At 38.6% G+C, this 23,789-nt stretch overlaps 1 long non-coding RNA gene across 1 annotated transcript; it reads right to left on the reverse strand.

The window, feature by feature from the left end:
• Positions 1 to 7,204: 7,204 nt before the first annotated feature.
• Positions 7,205 to 21,220, reverse strand: LOC124276601. Its single transcript, XR_006898585.1, has 3 exons — positions 21,208 to 21,220; positions 12,178 to 12,309; positions 7,205 to 7,216 (listed from the first exon to the last, which is right to left on the reverse strand). It is a non-coding gene; the product is annotated as an uncharacterized LOC124276601 (long non-coding RNA).
• Between the last annotated feature and the right edge of the window lie 2,569 nt (positions 21,221 to 23,789).

Below are 23,789 nucleotides of genomic sequence, written 5' to 3' on the forward strand. Positions count from 1 at the left end.
AAACGGGTTTTTTTATAAAAACTGGTACAATGTAGGGATAATCTTTGTTTATGATTTGTTCGACCCAAATACAGGTGAATTCTATACACATGATGAACTGCAGGAAGTTTTTAACATCAAGATAAATATCCTTAGATATCAAAGCATGAAATCACCCATTGAAACGTAGGAAGAAACATAATATTGTACACTTAGACCCATTACCCACTTCTCCAATAAAGCCTTTCAATATATCAAAACTTATCAATAACGGCAATGGTACTAGATACTTTTATCTCTCTCTTCTAGAACCAACTTACGAAAAATCAGATGTACACAAAAAGAAAGGGGAGAGTCTTTTGAAAGAAAATATGATAGTGAAATGATAAAATATATATACATGATGGGAAACAGATGTACTAGAAGTAGTAACCTAAAATGGTTACAGATGAAAATACTATTTAATATTATACCTACAAATAAGTATTTACATAGAATTGGTATTGAAGAATTTGAATTGTGCACCTTGTAAAAAGAAATATGGAATGATTTTAACCAAATGGCTTAAAACTTTTAGCAGAAGGTAACATTGAATTTAACTCTGAAAATATCTTACTTGGTTTTAAAGGAAGGAATAATAACTCATTAAATGTCATATGTCTCGTTGTTAAACAAGTCATATATTCCCAAAAGGTAAAAGAAGTAATTCCAAATTTCAAGCACGTACAAAGGGAGATAAGCAGATGCTATGAAACAACAAAATATAGTGCCTTTTCAACATGTACGCTTGACAAGTTTTTATGCATTCTGGTCATCATTCCATAAAATATTAAAGAGAACCTAATATTTTTTAACTTATATTTATGAAGTGCTGCATTCTGATTCACCCCAAAATCTCTAAAGTATTCCATGTCATACAATAGTATAATATCTTCTGAATCTATCAAGTTAAGAGAATTGAATATGTAAATCATGTCATATATGTCAATACTAGTATTCATTGATGCAAGCAATACAATTGGTTATAATATCTTCTGACATTTATTAAGTAATGTCACATGTAACCATGGCATCTATGTCAACATTGCCTTTCATTGCTACAAGTTATACAATCTGGGTAATCGTACTGAACATCATTGAAAACGCACCAGTCCATATTTTCATCAAGATGGATTTCAGCATGACAATGATCAATAAATATAACTAACATGAAGCCGAAGGGCCATGAAGCCGAAGGGCATGTCCAGTATGAAAAAAAGGGAATCAACATGTAGCCACGCCATGAAAAATGCGCGAATTGCAGGTGTATGAAAGCAGGTGTATGAGAACCGATTCTCATTGCTTCACTAACGATTGTGAAACGAGGACAGAGATGCCGAGGTTAACACCTCACGAAAGAGAACGTGCACTAGGCATGATTCAGGTTGGCACCAGCAGCAGGGATATTGCTCGACAACTTGGACTTGGCCATTCCACCATCGTTAGGCTTCATAGACGACATCAGTAGACAGGCAGCACCCGTGACCTTCAATGACCTTGGCAACAACGTGTTACGACGCTCCATCAGGATCGCCATATTGACCTTGTCCATATCAGTGATTGAACATTGCCGACTGCCAGGACTGGTCAGCAGCGCTGACTCTATGCGACGCCGTTTACACGCTCGACGTCCTTACGTTGGACCAATTCTGACTCACAGACACCGTAATGAGCGTATACAATGGGCTAGCAGGCATTTTCAGTAAAGTTTACAACAATGGCATGGTGTGGTAGTCACTGATAAGTCACGTCTTCATCTACGTAATGCTGACGGCCGATTACGTGTTTGGTGTAGACGTGGTGAACGTTATGCTGATGAGTGTGTGGTTCAGACAGACCTTTGGGTGGTGGGAGCGTCATGGTCTGGGGTGGAATAAATTACAATCACAGGACTGCCTCCATGTCTGTCAAGGGAGAGTTAATGCCCTTTATTACCATGAGCAGATTCTTCAGAATCACATCGTATCTGTTTTCAATCACCACCAAGATGTCCATACTTTTCAACAGAACAACGCACGGGCACACACAACAAGACTTTCCATGCAGAATCTGGCCCGGCAACACATCCAGGTTATTCATTGGCCAGCACAGTCGTCAGATGTATCCCCCATGGAGCACTTGTGGGACGAAATTGGTCAAAGTCTTTCGCGGCGACAACAGATGCAAAACATCCGGGAACTTGAGGCTGCACTACTGCAGAAGTGGAATGCCATCCTCAAGAACTCTAATCGGACGCTTATTGACTCAATGAGGAGACGTTGAACTGCATGTGTCAATGCAAATGGCGGTGACACGCGATATTGACTTTTCGATTTGACCCCACGTGTGTTTGATCCTTTCTGACTGTGGAACATTTCAATTAATGAGCGTCTTTTCTGTGTTGTTGTTTTTGTCAGTAGTCCATCTGTTATTATCGACTCAAAAAATATCAATTCCTTACACGTGCTTTTAATAATCAAAACTTTTATAAGTGGTGCGTTTTCAATGATGTTCAGTATATCTGTGGATATTAACCTACAATTATGGCGTGTATACCTGTATCAATAGCCATTGATATATATCCTCTCGACAATATATTGAGAACGTTGTATATACAACATGTTTAGCATGAAGCGGTAATTGATGCTTATATTTTTTGACAATGTGGGATAACGTTGAACATATAACATGTTTAACATGTTGTGGAAGTAGATGTTTGTTCTTTTGACAATTATATGGAAAACATTGTATGGACAAGATGTTATAATATGTACTGGTAACTGAAGTTGGTACTTTCGACAATGTATAGAAAATGTCATATATATGTATATGTATGTATGTGTGGCATGTTGGACAATGTATAGATGTTTAACTTGAAATAGAAGCTATCAATGTCTGGAAAGCATCATATATAAAACATGTATAACACGAAGTGGAAATAAAAATATATATACTACTCAAAACAAGTTAAGGGTCAAAACTTTTAATGGCCATAACTACAAATATAAATAACAGTGAAACGTAGTGATCATATAACAACTCGAGCCCACATTTCATGACAACCATAACGGGAGACAAAAACAGCAGGAATGTCAGTTATGGCTGATCAATAAGGTCAAAGTGACCTACTGTCAGAAGTGACAATTCAAACGCCAACATGTAACCATCTCGAGCATTAAGACAAGCTGTGCACCTCTGTCTCATCCTGTTCACCAGACGTTGGAAGAAGGCTTGGGGTATTGCCTGTCATTCTGCAATGAGATGCTGGGCCAGTTCTGCGTGGTTGTTTGGAGGGGCGTGGATGTTACGAAGCCGACGTCCTAACTCGTCCCAAGCATGTTCCATAAGGGCTAAATCTGATGAATATGCCGGGTATTCCATGTGCTGAACATTGCACTGTCTAAGGAAGTCCGTCACAACACGGGCACGGTGTGGTCAGGCATTGTCATTTTGGAATATGGATCCGACGCCGATACGTTGTAAACGTGGCAAAACAAGGGGTCTGATAATCTCCCGTAGATAGCGATTTCCGGTCAGGTTACCATTAATGACACAGAGAGGTGTCCTTTGATGAAAGGAAAACGCACCCCAAACCATGATACACCCGCCACCCAATGGCAAACGTTGGTTGACGTTAACGTCAGCAAACCTCTCTCCTGGACGCCGATACACACAAGTCCTACCATCATTAAACTGTAGAGTAAACCTAGACTCGTCGGAGAAAAGAACTGATGCCCACTGAGCACATTGCCAACGAACATGGCGTCTACAAGAGTCACGTCTTGCCATCCGTCTCGCTGAATGCGTGGTGGTCGTACTGCTGGTCGCCGTGCCCGAAGATTGTTCCTCCTCAGTCGGTTCCTGACAGTCTGATCAGATACCAGGGTACCTGTGGCAGCTCTCAGTTGGTCACGCAGTTGATGGAGGCCTGCCAGAACGTGGTCGATTATTCAGCGTTGCAGTGACACGAAACCGTTGCCATTACCTTCCTATGACACTCTGACTCACATCTAGTCTCTGAGCCACACTGCGTTGAGGTTCACCATCTGGAAGCCAAGCTAGAGCTCTTCCTCTGTCTGTTATGCTCAGTTGACGTCTTGTCATTGTTGAATTTCAAGTGACAATAGCAATGCGACAATTACAAGTTTTATAGGGAAAATAAGCATGCACAGCACTAATCCCACGAAGAACATGTGCAAATGCTGTTCATGATGAAACATCATCTTCCATAAGCACAGTGGTGGCGCTTCTGTGAAGCACTCGATGTTTCAATTTGTTCATTTTTTTAACACCCTACCACATGATGGCTATTGGCACCACGGTTATCTGCAGCCTTTATCCATGTCCTGCAATGGTTTTGAATAAACTACCATACACGGAATGTAACATTTCATTCATGTATAATGCAACCAGCCTCATCAATAACATTACATTATGACATCGCATGACTCTTAACTTGTTTTGAGTAGTATATATATATATATAAAAAACACAACCAAAACACACACTTCCAGTATTATCGTATCAGGTCCATAGGTTTGAGATGGTTGGTCTGGACCAGCCGAAGTGCCTTGCCACCTCATGTTGCGATGCCCATCCTTGTAAACGGCCGATGGCGTTGTGTCGTTGAGCTTCTATCGGTCTTGGCATTTTGTTGTGGCTTAAAGCAATTCATGTGTCTTCTTAAAAACTACAGTCATAGGCTTCAGCTCTGGCTAATACACAATCTCTTGATGCACTTTGCATTCCATGTTGGTTGAGTTTTAGCGATTCACTTCAAACGTAGGTGTAACGTTACGTTTTCCTAAAATTCAAATTGTTCCTATGTCAAGTTTCTTTTTTATTTGAGGAGTATACTTACTCCTTCATCAGGTGAAGAACATACATACTCCTTCATCAGGTGAAGAATATACGTAGTCCTTCGTCAGGTGTAGAATATACATCTTCCTTCACCAGGAGAAAGATATATTAGCACCTTCATTATTTGAATAGTACACTCATGGCTTCATTAGGTGAACAATATTTGTATTTTCACCTTCATAGAATAATGAATATACTTTCTCCTTCACCAGGTGAAGAATATATATAATTAAATCTTCGCTGGGTGATGAATATATATACTTACTCCGTCATCAGTTGAAGAATATGTTTACTCCTTTATCAGTTGATGAATATACTTACTCCTTCCTCAGATTGTAGAATATACCGACTCATTCATCGGGTGAAGCTTATTCCTTCATCAGGTGGATAATATACCTACATTCTTATGAGCTGAAAAATGTACTCATCGGGTGAAGAATATATATGATTACATTTTCATTGAATGATGGATATACTAGTACTTTCTCCTTCATCAGTTGAAGAATAATGTTAATCCTTTATCAAGTGATGAATATATTTATTCCTTTATCGGGTGAAGAATATACTTACTCTTTCATCAGCTGAAGAGTATACCTACTCCTTCATGATGAAAACAATATACTTATTCCTTCATCAGTAGCAAAACAAATATCTTGGAAAGAAATGCATTCTGGAGTCACAATTTTTCATTAATTTTTAATTCTCTCCCCTGACGTACAAATGTCTCCATGGCTTGGCCCCTTCCTACCTCTCTGACCTGCTTCACCCATATGTACCTGCCCGCAGTCTCCGTTCCAACTCTCAGAATCTTCTTGTGATACCCTCCTACAAACTGAAATCTTTCGGACACCGCAGCTTCTCCTACACAGCACCGGTCCTCTGGAATGTTCTTCCATATGACATCAAAGACTCTGACAGTTTTGATAGTTTTAAAGCAAAACTGAAAACCCACCTTTTCTCAGTATACTTCTCATAACTTCACCCATCTTCATCTTTGTAGCGCTTTGAGCATACCCAAGGGCGTGGAAAAGGCGCATTATAAATGTGCATTATTATTATTATTATTATTATTAACTCATCTTTATCTTTTAATCTGACATATTTTGATATAAACATATTTTATTCATGAAATATTAACATGACATGAGTATGGACTGTCACAACAAGCCAACGACTTATGTGAGTGCCGCTCCATAAAATATAATACAATACAATCTATAATTAATATCAAACAAACTACAGATGCAAATTTTTCCACAAACCCTTGTTTGGTGGTAAACCTACACGTTATTTGTCATCATTCACTTGATAGTCAGTTAATGAATTTATAACAGGTACAATTAGTGATAACACCACTCAGATTACCTGACAAAGGTTCCCATGTGGCATTTCTTGTGTCTGGAGTAAATACTCAACATTATAAATTGAGGTCTGATGTGGCAAATGTATTACATGTTATGTAATATGCGCATGGAAGTGCAGTAAGAGGAATTACCAGCTGAGTTACAAAACAAACATCGATCAAAGGATTAACCGATAACACGCTGATTGATTAATTGCTTTCATCCTGCACAGCGGATTTATCTAAAGGTAGTGTTTATGTATGTAGATTTACTAATATATACCGAATACACCCTGTCGTAAAGTCTCTTTGTAAAAATAAAGTGCTTCCTTCAAAGGATTAACCGCCAATACATTGTTTGATTGCTCCTTATTGGCTAACTAACTATTGGGTTTATGGACACGAAGTCGACCCGCAGTAAACTTTGATGTTGAAGGCGTTGCTAGAGTCACGCTAATCCGCTAGTAGGTGTTGTTTTAAGATTTTCCATAACCGGAGCATCGTGTAAGGCGTGAACATAGTTCACTCAAATGTCATCAATGTTATCATACATATGAGAGTGAATTCACAATGATGAACATATTTAAGGAAGGAACACGCGGTAGATTGCATTCAATTTCGACATGGCAAATACACAGTTACATCTCGTGGTGGAAGATACCTGTGTGTTGGTGGATTTATGAGTGAAGCGAAATTGGATATCCTGGAAGTGCACAGAAAAGAGGTGTAATTTCACTGCGTCAACTGTCAATGACATTGTGACGATGGTGAAAGGTGACCATGCTCATCCCTGTGTCCAAGTAGACATAAAGGTAAGCATCTTGTCAATGCCTGATTTCAATCTGTTACTAAGGAAAATATAAAAGTAAAATAGATATATCAAATCTGAATAATGTACGTGACCATGTTTTGCATATCGTTTAATAGATTTTGTTAACAATTCTAACAATTTATATATAGCAGTAGATTGGTGTAACGTGGTCTGTGTAAAAGAATGTGTAAAAAGAAATAATAAATCTACTTTTACTATCTTTCAAATGAACCAGTTTGCAAATGGTGCATCTCACCTACTTCATGTTGGATGATTTTGTATACGAAATAAAATGGACGAATTATAGTACTTTTCTCCTGTTGTCTGTGTTCTCAACCGCATAATCTGGATTATCGCCTTGTGAAAACACTGGATTATTTCTTTGTCTTTTCTAATCCCCTGTTAATTGGTATATGGTCAAATGGACAGGACGTCGACCTTTTTTCTTAACTGAACCGTGACATTTCACCCAAGGGTCGACGTCCTGTGCAGACACCAACTATTGTCTAACTTTTTTAAAGAATGGCGGGCATCATGCAATTAGTTGCCATTCGTGCTATCTTGGGTGACCAATGGGACTATACACCAATGTGGAAAACCTGAAACGATAGATCACTTTTTCGCATATTAGACTGTTACAAGACACATGACATGGAACAGGATACTTTATCAGCTGCAGATGAATGGCATCTCATTCCTTTATGTGGATATTGATGGATACATACCCAGAACAAGGGAATAGCCTGATATTGTTGATATAACTTTAGTCTTTTTTAATTTTAATATTTGCATTTTGTTTTATTTATTTGTTATGGCATGTAACAGAATCTTTTTTTTTTGCCGTGAAGTGTAATGAGACAGACAACATACACTAGGTCGCACTTAGGTGTGTGTGTGTGTGTGTGAAATATGATACTCGTTGGCAATCTATAAGATGTGTAGATATCATGAATTCTAGGATATCATCCGGGTACTCACTGGAGAAAAAAAATAACAAAAGCAACAACCAGTCGACGGAAATTGCTCTGGATCAGTGCCCCTTTAAAGCGCTCGCTCGTCATGCTGAAGACGCGGGTTCAACTCCACACTTGTGGGGCCAGCTGGAATCCTTTATATCCCATTACTGTGATGCAATGGTATCTCACTGACCAGTGCGAGTGTTAAGCAAGTTGCATTAAGTGGGGCCAGCTGGGATCCTGATATTCTTCCCTGGATACTAGACAGTTGGTATTGGTGACAAAGACCAGTTGCAATTTGATTCTAAAATGTATGGGGAATTCAGTGATGCATCGAAGCTGAATATGAAATATACGTGATGTAATAGGCGTCTCAACACCGGCCTTTGCAAAACTTGATTTTGTAAACACTATCAAATATGGCGGAAAGCGCACTTCGGCGTTCGTGTAAATGTATTTTCGAAAACATCCCAACCGATTCTATGTTCATCGCCATCGTTTCAGAATTATCATAAGTGATTTCATGAAAAACTAATATCAGTGATCATTAATATGTTATATTTGAAATACAATACTCCCAGTAATTATCCGATTTTCACATTTCAAAACATGCAGCAAATAACGCTGTGAATCGCGATTTCGTATTTTGTCAAAAATGGCGACATTTTCTTCAGAACTTTAACTTTCTCTAAAATAATAGTGGATGGTATCAAGAAACAGGAAATTTCCCACAGAATGCGAAACTGTGAAGTGTATTTGTGTGCGTTGGGGATATTTTTATTTTTATTGGACTTCAAAGTGAGGGTTGAAGAGGAAGGACATACGTGTCTCTGTGGCACCCAGGAATCATTTTTGATAACAGGAGGGCGGTTTCATGATAATTCCGTCTATCTTATCTATAACACTGTGATTCATTCATTATTGTCAGATTTAGTCAGTGTACACATAATAAACGTTAGCCTTTTTATTGTGATTTTTTACTTGTTATCCAGTCTGTTGAAGTTTAAAAAGGAGCCTACTTTTTCTCGCGATGGTGTTCAAAGAGTGATATTATTAGCCTTTTGATCTGGAGGAGCTTTGAACTGGTTTACATAAAGAATTTCTTTCACGAAAAAGCGTAAAATGAGTTGAATTAGAATAATGTTAAATGTACTGTGTTTGCCGAATTGGGGGCGTATACCGGTGGTTATATAGCCGCAAATTTAACTTTTTATCGGCGATATAACCAACGGTATACGTCCCCAGTTCGTCAAACACAGTACAGTTATCCCCTAAAGATAAATTCCTAATTACCAAAAATAACAATATAAAGACAAGGAATTAATACAGGTTACATTCGTAACAGTACTAATGCTGAAGGGGTCCTTGTCGGCACAGGTACTACATTATGTACCCCAGGTCCGTTTTTGTATACAGAAATGTACTCTAAACAAAGTCAAAATACAGAAAAGTACCGGGTACCCCTAACGGCGGACGAGTCCATATTCCGACATCCAAAACCGAAACCGTATGTAGTTGTTCCCGTTCAACTGATTCCGAGTGGTATTCATGTGCATCGCGAAATATTCGTTACTGCGTATTCTCATTACTTACATAACGCAATCAAATGTATCTAATACAACAGCATGACAGTTCCGGTCAAGAATACGACACAATGGGAATGCAATCGTCCTAGGGTATGTTTCAGTATTCCGATTTTGGCTAGGGTACTTTTCTGTATACAGTACCCATGTAGTACCCATACCGACAACGACCCCTTCAGCAATACGAATACATGAAATATATATGCTAACTTTTTAAATCTATATTGTGTCATAATATTGATTTGGTGACAAGTGATTTTTGAACCATGTTTTGAGGCAAAGTGCAGTCACAGTGAAAACAGACTGGCCCCCGGTCTCTGTTGAGGTGTCAGCCTACGCTCTCCTACCCAGAGTTCCATGCGGCCACCAATGATTGTACCTCTGCCACAGACAAGAAAGATGTGACGATTCGTCACATCTTACACAGTCCATTCAATATAATCTATAATATCATCTTAACTCTTTTATGTTTGGTGAGTCTGCACATGTAATCAAATATCATTGTTTTGTTTCACTGAGAAAATATCCTAAAAGGTGTAACACTATTTTGATTTGCGTAGCGATCCTTTGTTTACATGTATTTGACGGCTCCACGTGCATCGAAGCCGACGGAGAGCAATCGATGCAACCCCACTCAGTCTCTGATATATAAATATGTCGTTTAAACATATTTTATTCTACTCAAGAAGAAAGAAAAGGATTGGCAAACAAGCCTAAATGGCTTATATTAATGCCGCTCCATAATACATGTGAAGGTTCACATTTGTGCATAATGTTGTACATATTTATAGTGGTTATAACAAGTTATCTCTGAATAATAACAATCATGGATATCAACAATTTATCTTGGTTTTGTTTCGTGGCCAGTTGATACAAATAAAAAAGAAGAGAAGCTACAAAACTTTATGAATCAAAACGTTTTGATGTAATAATCAATTGATGGACTGACCGTAGAATATCCATATTCGTCTGATGAGATACTGAGTTATTGCCATTTAGCACATCCCGCAGGGAGAAACCTTTCCCATAGAAATACGATTCGTATCGAATGGTATTATATTTAGGACACATGAAAAAATAGTGGAATACATCTTCATAATCTTGTGAGCAGGAACAAGAAGCATTATCAGAAATGAAACGATTATACTTATCAGACAAGTTTGAACCATGTTTTTCAATGACCTGTATGGTTGTCTTTGTAACAAAATGCCAGGATAACATCGCCTTGATCGGGACAAAAAATATATAAATACACAATTTATATTTGTGCTTCCTACTGGATATGGAAAGACGTTGTGGTGGGAAATTCTGTCATATCATTCTAGACCTCTTTCAGATATATGATGTTTACAATAACCATATTCATGGCCATTCAGTTATGTGCATTATGTATACGAGTGTGTGACAAACGGGAGTCGACATGTGTGAACACATATAACGCTGTTGAATTGTTGGTACACGTGCATTGCACCAGACACCTACCTACCATACTGGATAAGGTCCCACACCCTAAACGCCTCAGGTAAGAATGCATCCTACCAATTGCCCTTTATTCGCAGCTTCGGTTAATTTATTGTATTTTTAAGGATTATTTTGAGGGGTTTAGGGTTAATATTGTAGGTAGGTGTCGGGTGCAATGAATGTGAACCGACTCTCAAAATAATCCTAAAAAATAACATAAAATGACTGAAACTGGGGTTTAGGGTCAGCTAGGGACTTATCCAATATGGTAGGTAGGTGTCCGGTGTAATGTATATGTACCATCCGTCAAAATAATCTTAAAAAATAACATAAACTGACTGAAGCATTATCAGAAATGAAACGATTATACTTATCACTGTTTAAGTCACTGCATCCCAATCTAAGGCGGCAGTGTATTATTTGACAAAATAAAACATTATGCAGACTGCGCCGAATCGCAGTCTTTTCCTATTTACGAATATGCTCGTTTGTTTACAAATAAGAGAAAAGTCCGGTCACGTGATATGCAAAATTAGCCTATCGCAGTGATATTATGCAGTCATCACTGCGCCGGAGTGTTGTCAGCCTATACCCCTGGGTATTCTGCGCTGGCGCTACACTGATTTCGCTAACTATTAGGGAGCCGCCAAGGTACCAGGTCGCTGAAGAGAGAGGCAGGAAACTATTCTCTTCTAAAAATAGCTACAGCCTCGCTCGCAATGGAAACACTGGTAGTTGTACATTGTATACTATAGTTTCACCCCGAAGCCGAGAGGTCGTACATCGCTGCATTGTGGTGGCACTTGAACGTAAGTAAATGCAACCGATTACAAATGGAATGCCTTCGAAGGTAGAGCATTCAGTAACATCTACTCTATGAAGTGTCTCCTTTGTTGGTGATCGTTATGTCCATGTTACCGTTCGCTATCTCCACCTGTCCACTGTCGACAATGCTTATTCGCAATAATTCGGGTCGAATTAGCTGCTTCCTCCTGACAACGTCGTTGTATCAGCCATATATTTACTAAATATAAGAAGAAGAAAAGAACTATTGACACAGGCGTTTATTCATCGCGACAACAACGCCGATTGTTACATTCAGTGACGGAAAGCGTCATTTTTCACTGTTTCGACGGACGGAAGTCAGTACAAAGGCGAAATGTAAACAGAGATACAGCGGGTAAGGGTATTCCGGATCACGGGTATTCCGGACCACTTCCACGTACATTAACACCTAGAAACCGTAAACCTCAATGGATTTATACACTCAATGTGTTATTTTAAAGCCGTGACAGTGTTCTTCAAAATGATATATCCTCGAGTCATCTGTTTTCGTTCAACATCTGTTTTCGGTCGGCAGTTTGCGTGTTCATTTCTCGCGGTTATTAACGAGATTTTACGTCACCAGACAGGTTATTTTTTAGCAGGATGTCGACTGCTTCAGCTCTGACTAACAAAATGCTTCGTGTGAAATTTGGTAAGGTACATGATTGCAAACACACGTAAATGTTACGTTTTAGAACCGAGTTTACTAATGCATAAATTTTCATGTAATCAAAAATGCTATATCTAAAATAGCGTCAGCTCCACCTTTTCAGTATAGCGTCGTCTGCTTGTTTATAGTATGACGTATTATTATCCCATGACATATCACGTGGCGTTGCCGTCGTAAAAAAATATATGGGAAACTGGATAGGGTCATCTCTTATTACGATTTTCCAAAATACTCATTTAATTTTCGAAACTGCAATTGATATATTTCTGTGTCATGGGCCCAGTGTACTCATCCTGCATGCTGTCATTGGGTCCACCTCAAGCTGTGCACCTCCGTATGTGTAGTGAGATCTTCTGATGAGTTTTGGTGCCCTTTGTCAGCTTTGAACCGGAGGAGAGTGAAACATGCCTGGACATGTGATGTAACTAGCGAAGTCTTATCATGATTAACTTTGACATGAAATTATAACGACCATAGTTTCTAATAATTATTATTGGAACTATTACAAATATTCTTTTTGGACTGGATGTTTATTAACTTTATATTATAAAAATATCAGCATAGCACGAATACTGCGATTACATTCGTGTTTTACGGAGAACCAATGAAGTGAACGAAAACTGATGACGTCACTTCCGCATTCAGGATCTTTGCGTAGCGAACTACGAGGCCTGCTGTGCGGGTGAAACACGAGGTTAATCCGTCAGATATTTGAATATCATAAATAAATAACAAACAAACGAAGTAGGTTTGTTTATTATCGATTTATTTATGCATTTTATGTTACGTTGGTCGACAATCCTTACATGACCGAAAACCGAATACACAAGGATATTTTGTTTCACTTGGTCTGAACCGGAAGTTTACTTGCGCGCCCTGTAACGAGGACACCTATCATCGCGTCATCTGTCGTTGGCACGTCAGGAAAAGGTAACTCATTCGGGACTGCCCGTGTGACATAACAACAGAATCAAGTTGCTAAATGTTAACATTCCATTGCATACATGTACATTTCACCTTTATAAAGCAACAAAAATATTATTTACATCTGCCATATTTCTAGAGAAATAAGCAATTTATGGGACCACGTGGTTAAGTCAGTTCCGGATCACCAGAATATAGGGATCATCTCAAAACCTTCAACTGCCGACAAATGTTAATAACTGTTGAAATAAAGTAATTATTTTTACGATGTTACATCGGTTCCTTTTATTTAAAACATATACTTACTTTAGGGTCTGTGGAGGATGTAATTTGCACAAAGTAGATACGTAACATTTGTTAATCTTCATTTCACCTGTTTCGCAATTTGCTGTACATAAGAGTATGCAAGGTAAAGGGTTATCAATACTTGAAAATAACCAACTTCACAACGCTTAGGTGTTGAAAAGATTGTTCTTTCCAACTCATATAATTCTTTTGTTTAATAACTTTATGTATTTTTGTATGATACAAACATAGCTACAGTATACATATACAGTACAGATACAGTATAGCTCAATACAGTCACGTTTGGGTGGAATGTGTTTCTTGCAAGGGATGGATACATTCACACTGCTCAACTCATCCCAATGTTTCAGCTGATGATCATTTCATGTGTCCTTTGTGTGAGAATCGTACTAAACACTAGGTATATCACATTGACACTATATTAGATCCTTTACAAAGAGAAACATTACATAACTTTCACTAATACGTATTTCTAAAAGAAGGGATTGTGCATTGTTTTTTTCCGACTAGAAGTAGGCCTTGTATTATTTACAACGCTTGGAGTACATTTTAACTTGACATTCAAACCTATTCCATAAATGTATGTATCGTCATTACATGTTGTCAAAATAAGTTTTGCAAGTAATTTACATCACCCAGAGACTGCATGTTTGAAACGTGTCATCGCGTTCTCATGACAAGGCATTTAAACAAGACAAGTGTGCCTAAACGCATTAATTTTACATTTCTCTCCTTTGATCTTAGTCAAGCAATATTCCTTTGTATCTAGGTTACTCCTGTGGGGTCTTCATCACAACCATTAAGACAAGACTCTGCTGCAGTACCTGTCCGTCCATTACTGTCTCAATCACTAAGACCGGCAGCATCTTATCATGCACCTTCAAGGCAGCCAATAAGACTTCAAAACTGTGTGATCAAGGGCTATCATAAGTTTAAAATTAGAACCCCGTTAACAGATCCCGTGACTTCTCTTACAGTGGACAGGGAACAGACAAATATTCATGACCTAAATGCATGTCTGGTCTGGATACCCTCAACTGAAACCTTTCCAGTAGATATGCATAATTTGGTTACAGATGTGAAGCGTAATCTTGTACTTAAGGATGTAGCTGGTCTACCCATTGGTCATGTGCTAAGAGGTCTTGCAGGGTCATTCAGGCGAATTCTTGATGTGTGACAGTGTGTTCGCTGAGCAGCTGGAGAACCTGTTCCAAGTTCTCTCCCTTGGCCTGCACCAGCAGAGAAAGGAGGAGGAGTGGTCATGCTTGTCATTACGTGATTAACCACGGCTACAGAGACTGGGCTTTATGACAACTAAAAATGCCCTGTTACTTATGCCAGCGGTGGAATCAATGAGACTGGAATAGACACGAGTTTGTTTCTTTTTAGGACATATGAACATACACACACATAGAGAGTTCAAATATGTTAGTATTAATTTATTATTATTACTCTCAGTAACTCACGATAATAAATAGCTCATATTAACTGAATAAAAGCATTACAGTTTGTGAAAGAAAATGGATTATTTTGTGTTGATAGTTGTAATTTACAAGTTAAAGTCGCATGTCAAAGCCACGTCAAAATATTAAAATAGTACATTAGATACACAACAGATCTGCGTCTAGTGAATTTTACCTAATTCATCAGCCACAAACACTACGACCCCTTAGTATGATTAACTTCTGAATATGACTATCGAAGATACCATTACCTTAAACCACGTATGTATAAACCCCAAGAGAATATTTTTAGCCCACGTTGGTAACTGGAATCCTGATACTGGAATATGTGTGTGTGTTGTAATGAGCAGCAAGTGTTAAAACTATCTACCTAGCAGGTGCTGTTATCAACTGCAGTGTTTGTTATTCGTAAATGAGACTCCATTATAAATATTGTTCATGCATCTGTTCAATTAAACACGCGTTACTGTTTGACACAGCCCCTTCTGGCCCCAAACATGCACCAGTAACCAAACACTGCCTCGTTTTGTCACGTGATCCGGAATACCCTGAAATGATTCGCAACTGCCGTAATGGCGCAGCTTTTCTTTTCCCAGTTTTCTATAATAAATCAGGATCGTATCGATTTCATATTTTGATGTGAGTAACATGAAACATTGCTAAGACAGAAATTGCCTTTAGGCTCTTAAGACATCTTTTCGCGTAGGCACATGCAGTCGTTGTTTCGTTAGTGATCCGGAACTACCTTACGCATAGTACGTACTGCGGCGGAGAAAGTTCTCCCAATTCTGAATGACAAATGTATTTTTGCACAATGAGTTCTCCCTTGTCATTCGTTTTTCTTCAGCTAAGCTATCGATAGTATCACCTTCAGTAAATGGAATGACAGTGATATGAAGTAGAATGACAGTGTTTTCTGTAAAGTTATCAGTAATATCACCCTCAGTAAATGGAATGACAGTGATATGAAGTAGAATGACTGTGTTTTCTGTAAAGTTATCAGTAATATCACCCTCAGAAAATGGAATGACAGTGATATAAAGTAGAATGACAGTGTTTTCTGTCATTCTACCTCATATCTTTGTCATTCCATTTACTGAAGGTGATACTACGGATAATTTAACTGAAGAATAACGAATGACAAGGGAGACTTCATTGTGCAAAAATACATTCGTCATTCGCTGTCATTCATCATTCAGATTAAGGATACCCAGCGGAAAATGCATTACACAGGACCCTTTCCGCCATATTCAGTTATTCACAGCTTCAGTCAGTTTATGTTATTTTTTAAGATTATTTTGACGGATGGTACATATACATTACACCGGACACCTACCTACCATATTGGATAAGTCCCTAGCTGACCCTAAACCCCAGTTTCAATCATTTTATGTTATTTTTTAGGATTATTTTGAGAGTCGGTTCACATTCATTGCACCGACACCTACCTACAATATTAACCCTAAACCCCTCAAAATAATCCTTAAAAATACAATAAATTAACCGAAGCTGCGAATAAAGGGCAATTGGTAGGATGCATTCTTACCTGAGGCGTTTAGGGTGTGGGACCTTATCCAGTATGGTAGGTAGGTGTCTGGTGCAATGCACGTGTACCAACAATTCAACAGCGTTATATGTGTTCACACATGTCGACTCCCTTTTGTCACACACTCGTATACATAATGCACATAACTGAATGGCCATGAATATGGTTATTGTAAACATCATATATCTGAAAGAGGTCTAGAATGATATGACAGAATTTCCCACCACAACGTCTTTCCATATCCAGTAGGAAGCACAAATATAAATTGTGTATTTATATATTTTTTGTCCCGATCAAGGCGATGTTATCCTGGCATTTTGTTACAAAGACAACCATACAGGTCATTGAAAAACATGGTTCAAACTTGTCTCCCAACGAAATCTTCTGTTGCTGGATCTAAAGGCACCCCAGGTGTTTAATGATAGGGTGTGTCACTCCTTATGATATGTGCCATCTAAATGATATATATATATATGGAAAGGCATTAATTTTGTACATGCAATATTATTACGTAATTAAATTGATCAAATATAGATCTGATTATGTTCACATGAAGACATATTTGAATTATTTCAATGCAGTGTTTTTCTATGGGTGTACTTTTGAAAATATTGGGGCTAAATGGAATGATGATAAAAAATATTCATTGGTTTTAACCAATTTTACACAATGATGTATATCACCTGTACACCGCTTTGCAGGACATCTATTTGTGGGGTTTTTTTTTGTTTTTTATTTTGACGGGATGATGAACTCATCACCCCCCTTAGATATGTAACATAAGTAAAAGTATGGTATAAGTATCAGCTGAGTATAATTCATTGTGAGGCAACAAAGATGTTAATTATATACTGGACAAAATAAGTTCGGGATATTGGTATTTTTATGATTGATATCTTATCAGTGTGTCAATGAATAAATAGTTTATTATTCATAATTTCAAAATTTACATATATCCCTAATTATTTTTGTCCAGTATACATCCCACCATTGTCATTTTCCATACCGGATTTTGAAAATCACTCCGCTAAGTTGTTTATAGTGTGTTGTATGTGTAGGAAGACATTTATGCAGTATCAAGTTTGTTATCATGCTACGTGTCATACCATCATATTGTGTCTGGTCCCTACCCTAATTGTTATAAGAGTGTGACATAACGTTTCTTATGTTTTCAGTAAACACCATAACTTCAACAGGTTAATGATGGAAGTTGAAGGCAATCTACAGAATCTTTTGCCGGTCACTGAAACAAATGAACTCTGTTAAAGGGGTTTACTGGAAATAGGAGATCTCAAGAAAGAATGTTTCATTGGCACCATGGAAACAGGTGATATCAAGGAAGAACCCATTAATGGAACCCTGGATACTGGTGGTATCATGACAAAACACTTTATTAGAACCCTAGAAGCTGGTGATCTGATGAAAGCATCGGTTATGGGAACCATGGAAACTGGTGATCTGATGATGAAAGAACCCATTTATGCAACCCTTGAAACAGATGATTTCAAGAAAGAACCCATTACAGAAACCCTGGAAATAGGTGGTTTTGAAAATCATGAAAACATAGTGGTCCAGCAATCATGCATAGTGGTCACATTATTAGAACCCAAGAAACTGGTGATCTCATGAAAGAATCCGTTATTGGAACCATGGAAACTGGTGATTTGAAGAAAGAACCCATTATTGGAACCATGGAAACAGATGATCTGATGAAAGAACCCATTATTGGAACCATGGAAACTGGTGATCTGATGAAAGAACCCATTATGGGAACCATGGAAACTGGTGATCTGATGAAAGAACCCATTATTGGAACCACGGAAACTGGTGGTTTTGAAAATCATGAAAAAAAATAGTGGTCCAGCACAGCAATCTCATACATGTAGTGAGTTTAGGAATAAAATGTCAGGTGACTTGAAAAAGCACATGCTACTTCATAGTGGAATCAAGCCTTATCAGTGTGATGAATGTCAGAAAACATTTACACTATCGGGGTAATCTTCAGAAACACATGAGGATTCACAGTGGAGTAAAACCTTATGCATGTGTTGAATGTGGGAAGAGATTTACACAATCAGGTAATCTGCAGAGACACATGATGATTCACAGTGGAATCAAACCTTATCAGTGCATTGTGTGTGAGAAAGCATTTATACAATCAACTTCCTTGCAGAAACACATGAGGATTCACACAGGAAGTAAGCCTTATGATTGTGTTGCATGTGGGAAAACATTTGCACGATCAGGTTATTTGCAGTCACACATGAGGATTCACAGTGGAATCAAGCCTTATGAATGTGTTGAATGTGGAAAAACATTTAGACATTCAAATACACTGCAGAGCCACATGAAGATGCACACACGAATCAAGTCATGTGAATGTGTTCAATCTGGTTGGAAATTTACACAATCAGGTGACCTTCAGAAACACATGAGGATTCGCAAACTGACTGAATTTGGTTTTAAACACAGTTAAACGTTTTTTGACGTGCGAATTCTGTCATATCAGGAACTGCTACACACAGTGTTCATGTAGAAAGTCGGATCAAGACAAAGCGTTGTGGCATGAGCTCTCTTTGTTTCACAGTATGTAATTATCAGATTGCAATCACGACACAGAAAAAATGCTGATGACAAATGTTAATCTGGTCGACTGAGGGCGACAAGTAGAGGCGTCTTAGTGAGTGGACAGACGATTTGTAATTGGCTCCACAGAACCACCTGCATGCCCGATGTCCACGTGTGATGCCATGATTGGCGGAGCGTCATATTACTGCAAGACATCTTTACTGTCAAGTCCAGCACTGGACCAGTCGTTTTTGTTTTCGGATGAATCAAATTTAAATTATAATTTGAACTTCCTTGACAGAGTGTGACGTGGAGGGAATGGGTGTTTTCATGTCGTTAATGTCAGAAAGATTTGTGGATGTCTCAGTAATCAGTAATCTTTATTCTTCACGGACGTGTCGGTGGACAGTACTACCGTGACAACATTGTGGAGGCATAGTTGTACGTGGTTTTGTGTTTCAGAATGACAAAAGTACACAGGGCTTGTACCATTCCTCAGTACAGGCATCGTACGTTTGATTAGGAGTATGCTTCGTCTCATACGGGATTGGCATGAGTATAGAAAGTTCATGTATAAAGAGTTAATGGAATTGAGCCTTACCTGCAGATAGATTGGTAATATATTTTCTTCTACAAATTATTTGTCATCGAATGCTTTGAAACGTAGTGCTGCTAGGAAACAAATAGTCTAGTGATTCCAGAATGTCCATGCTTCCAGAAGTAGTCAAATATCTGTGTCCATTCATAATGGTTTCAGTCATTTACTTCTTATCAGTGTATACCTCACCTATGTGAAGAAATAGGGTGAAGGGTTTTCGGTGTGACATCAGCAGGAACAGACTGGCCCGTCTGATGTATGTCCGTTATACATGTCAAGGTCAAGGTCACTAACCGAGCCTGAAGCAACAATGTATGGTTTGTTATCAACTTTATTAAAATCAGAGAGTTAAAGGACTCTTTGTATTTATTAGGTTAAACATTCAATAAATATACTGTTTATTAATACTTTTCACTCTCAAAGAAGAGACATGACTCAGCTACTCTGAGTTCTTCCACTGAAACTCGGCTCACATGCATTTGCTCCATCCTCGATGATAATCTCCAGGGTATACGCTGGATGCATCTATGGCCCGATGTTATTACCTCCCTTTGCTGGCTCCGCATTCTCACAGTAGCCAATCAGATAAGCTGCCGTTACATCCGAACTCGCCATGGTCGCGTCACGAAAGTTTGTTCGCGAGTCGACTCACATTTGGGGAAATCATACAGACAAATTGACAGGTCTGAAACCTTTCAAAATATATGCAAGAACTCCTTCTACCTATTTCAGTGAGTGAGTTAAGTTTTACGCCCGCACTCAGCAATATTCCATCTATATGGCGGCTCTATAAATAATCGAGTCTGGGCCAGACAATCCAGTGATCAACAACCTATTTCAGAGTACCTCTGCAACAATATATTACTGTGTTACCAAGTTCAATCGGTTAAACAAAAGAAGCGAAAAGTGAGTTATGATTGGTACGCCTCACTTCCCAGCGTGAGACATCTGATTGGATAAAAAGCCAACAAAGGGAGGTAATAAAATCATCGGACGTAGCCGTAGATGCATCCATTGCATAGTGGAGATTTATCGTAACGTATACCCTGGAGATTATCGAGGATGGCAATTGCTCTAGAGTAGGACAGTATATATTTTCATACTATATCACTCCGAAGAACCAGATTATTCCAACACAAATGTTGATATGAAAACTGTACACGTTTGAGACTGTGATACTGCAAACATTTGCTCATCCCAAAATAGAATAAATGTACCATTCAAAGGTATCTTTGCGATACTTTCTGAATGTCTCGCACAAATGGTAGTTACTCACGTTTCTACTGAGGACACATACCATCTGACAGTGTCGACATTGGATGCCTATTTGCATTACAGTCCAAGCTGTAGAGTGACACATTGACCAAAACCCACGATCCCCTACACAGGTCTGGTCAATTTCTGTAATATGTGGAGCAAGACCTTTCAAGGAATATTCTTACTCCTTCATCAGATGAAGAATATACTTCCTCTTTCATTGGATGAAGAAAACACTTTTTCCATCAGGTGCAGAATATAGATATTCCATCAGGTGCAGAATATACATACCCTTTTACCAGGTGGACAATATACATACTACACAGCAGGTGAAGAATATCGATACTCCTCCAGATAACGAATATACACACACCTTCAACGGGCAACGTTTATGCTTACTCCTTCATCAGATGAAGAAGATAATACACGCTCATGAGGTGGAAAAACATACAAGCTCCCGAATCGGGCAAAAAATATATCAACACCTTCCTTAAGTGAAGAGTACACTTACTGCTTTCACCCTCATGAGCTGAAGAGTATACTTACACCTTCACCAAGTGAAGAATATACTTCTTCCTTTATCAGAAGAAAAATATATATAATTACACCTTTGGTAAAGAATATACTAACTCCTTCATCAGGTGCAGAATATACTTACTCCTTCATCGGGTGAAGAATTTAGCAATCCCTTCATCAGATGTAGAATGTACTTCCTCCTTCACAGGGTGAAGAATATAGCAATCCCTTCACCGGATGTAGAATAAACTTCCTCCTTACTCTAGAGAAGAATATGCCTACTCAATCGGGTGAAGCATATACCAACTCCTTCAGCAGGTGAAGAGTATACCTACTCCTTCTTCAGAAGGATATTCTTACACCTTCATTACGTGAACAGCTGTCCTCTAACTGCTTCATCAGGTGAAGAATATAATTACACCTTTACCAGGTGAAGAATACATACAATTACACATTCATTGGGTGATGAATATACTTACTCCTTCATCAAGTGAAGAATATGCTTACCCCTTCATCGGGTGAAGAGTGTATACTTCTTCATTAATAAGAAATTCTCTGAAACGTTGTGTTCCGTAGATATACCCCTTAATGTGTATCACTGGGAAAATATATACAAAGACTCAATGAGAGATAGCTGTACAAACTATAAACAGATGCAGTTTGACTGCCTACATCTACAGCTACTTTTTGCTTTAAATCAAACGTAACTTCTTTTGTATGGTTTATGATTATTGTTTTACATTTCTTGAGCTTGATATTTTGTTAACGTTGTATATGTTCAACTTCGTGCGTAGGTTTGTCAGATTATTGTTCAATGTTATTGTAGGATATTTATATAGCGCACATATCCAGGCAACTTGTGCATGCTCAAAGCGCTGGTATTTCTTCCCTCGATGATTGGATGTCAGTCTCAACGGCACATTGTATTATCAATCTCAACTCCCTGGGGAGATACAACTCTTGCAGCCACTAGGCGCACATATATATAGCACATGTAATGAAAGGTTTCTCAGAAGTAATAGAAGTAAAAGAATCATCATAATGTCATGCCAAGAGCAAAAGTTGTGCGTTTCATGTAATCCGACACCTTATAAATCGGTTTGCTACGTTTGCTCTCTTTTAAAAAAAATTAAACACATTTCTAATTAAACGTTTAGCATCATCTGAATAAGCGTTCATGATGACAGCTAGAAGTCGTCAATGTGAATGATCCAAACGGTCTATCACTGTGCAGTGCACAGGTAACTATCATGAACTATTTACCTTTATGACCCAACACTGCCGCTGTAACAGGTCATTGGCTCCCTCCCTCTGCAAGCAGTCTGCGTTCTGCTGTTTATTTTGTTGACAGTTACATAGACAGATTCTTTCATACAAATGCATAAAATCGGTGATTTACATTGTGATTAGGTTGTCTGACAAAACATCCACTTGCACAGTTTGAGATCGATTGGATAATTAGATGAAGATATATTTACAAAAAACCGGGTCCACATTCATTTTATGCCAAACTATAGAGCTATATGTGGCGTTGTGGGAGCATCAAAGGCATGCTCAATTGGGTTGAGGTCTGGCGAACACTCCACTCCAACCGCTCTACACCCTGCTGCCTAAGGAATTCCGTGACAATCCTGGCCCTATGAGGCCTAGCGTTCTTGCAGTAAAGAGGATCGACCTCAATAACCATGCGTAGCTTGCCGTAATGATACTGCTATTGAAGCCAGAATCTCGTCCCGATAACTCTGTCCTGTAAGATTACCGTCGACCATGTGCAGTGGAGTACGTCCAGTAGGCGTTATCCCTGCCCAAACTATGACCGACCCCCCGCCAAAGCGGTTATGCGTGGTCACAGTTGCATCTATGATTCGCTGTCCATTTCGACGATAAATACTCTGCCGACCATCATAGAAGGACAAATTGAATCTGCTTTCATATGTGAAGAGGTCACGAGACCAGTGACGTTAATTAGTTGTGTAAGTGGTGGACGAACTGCAGGTTACATTGTTAACACTGAAGTGCTCTGTCTGAAGATCTGCTGCGTTAAGGAATCTGTTATGTAACGCAGTGCCTATCATCTCGGACTGTTGCGACTCTAGGGCGACCTGG

Source organism: Haliotis rubra, unplaced genomic scaffold, assembly GCF_003918875.1.
Source record: "Haliotis rubra isolate DU_JTF1 unplaced genomic scaffold, ASM391887v1 Scf210, whole genome shotgun sequence".
Taxonomy (NCBI): Eukaryota; Metazoa; Mollusca; class Gastropoda; order Lepetellida; family Haliotidae; genus Haliotis; species Haliotis rubra.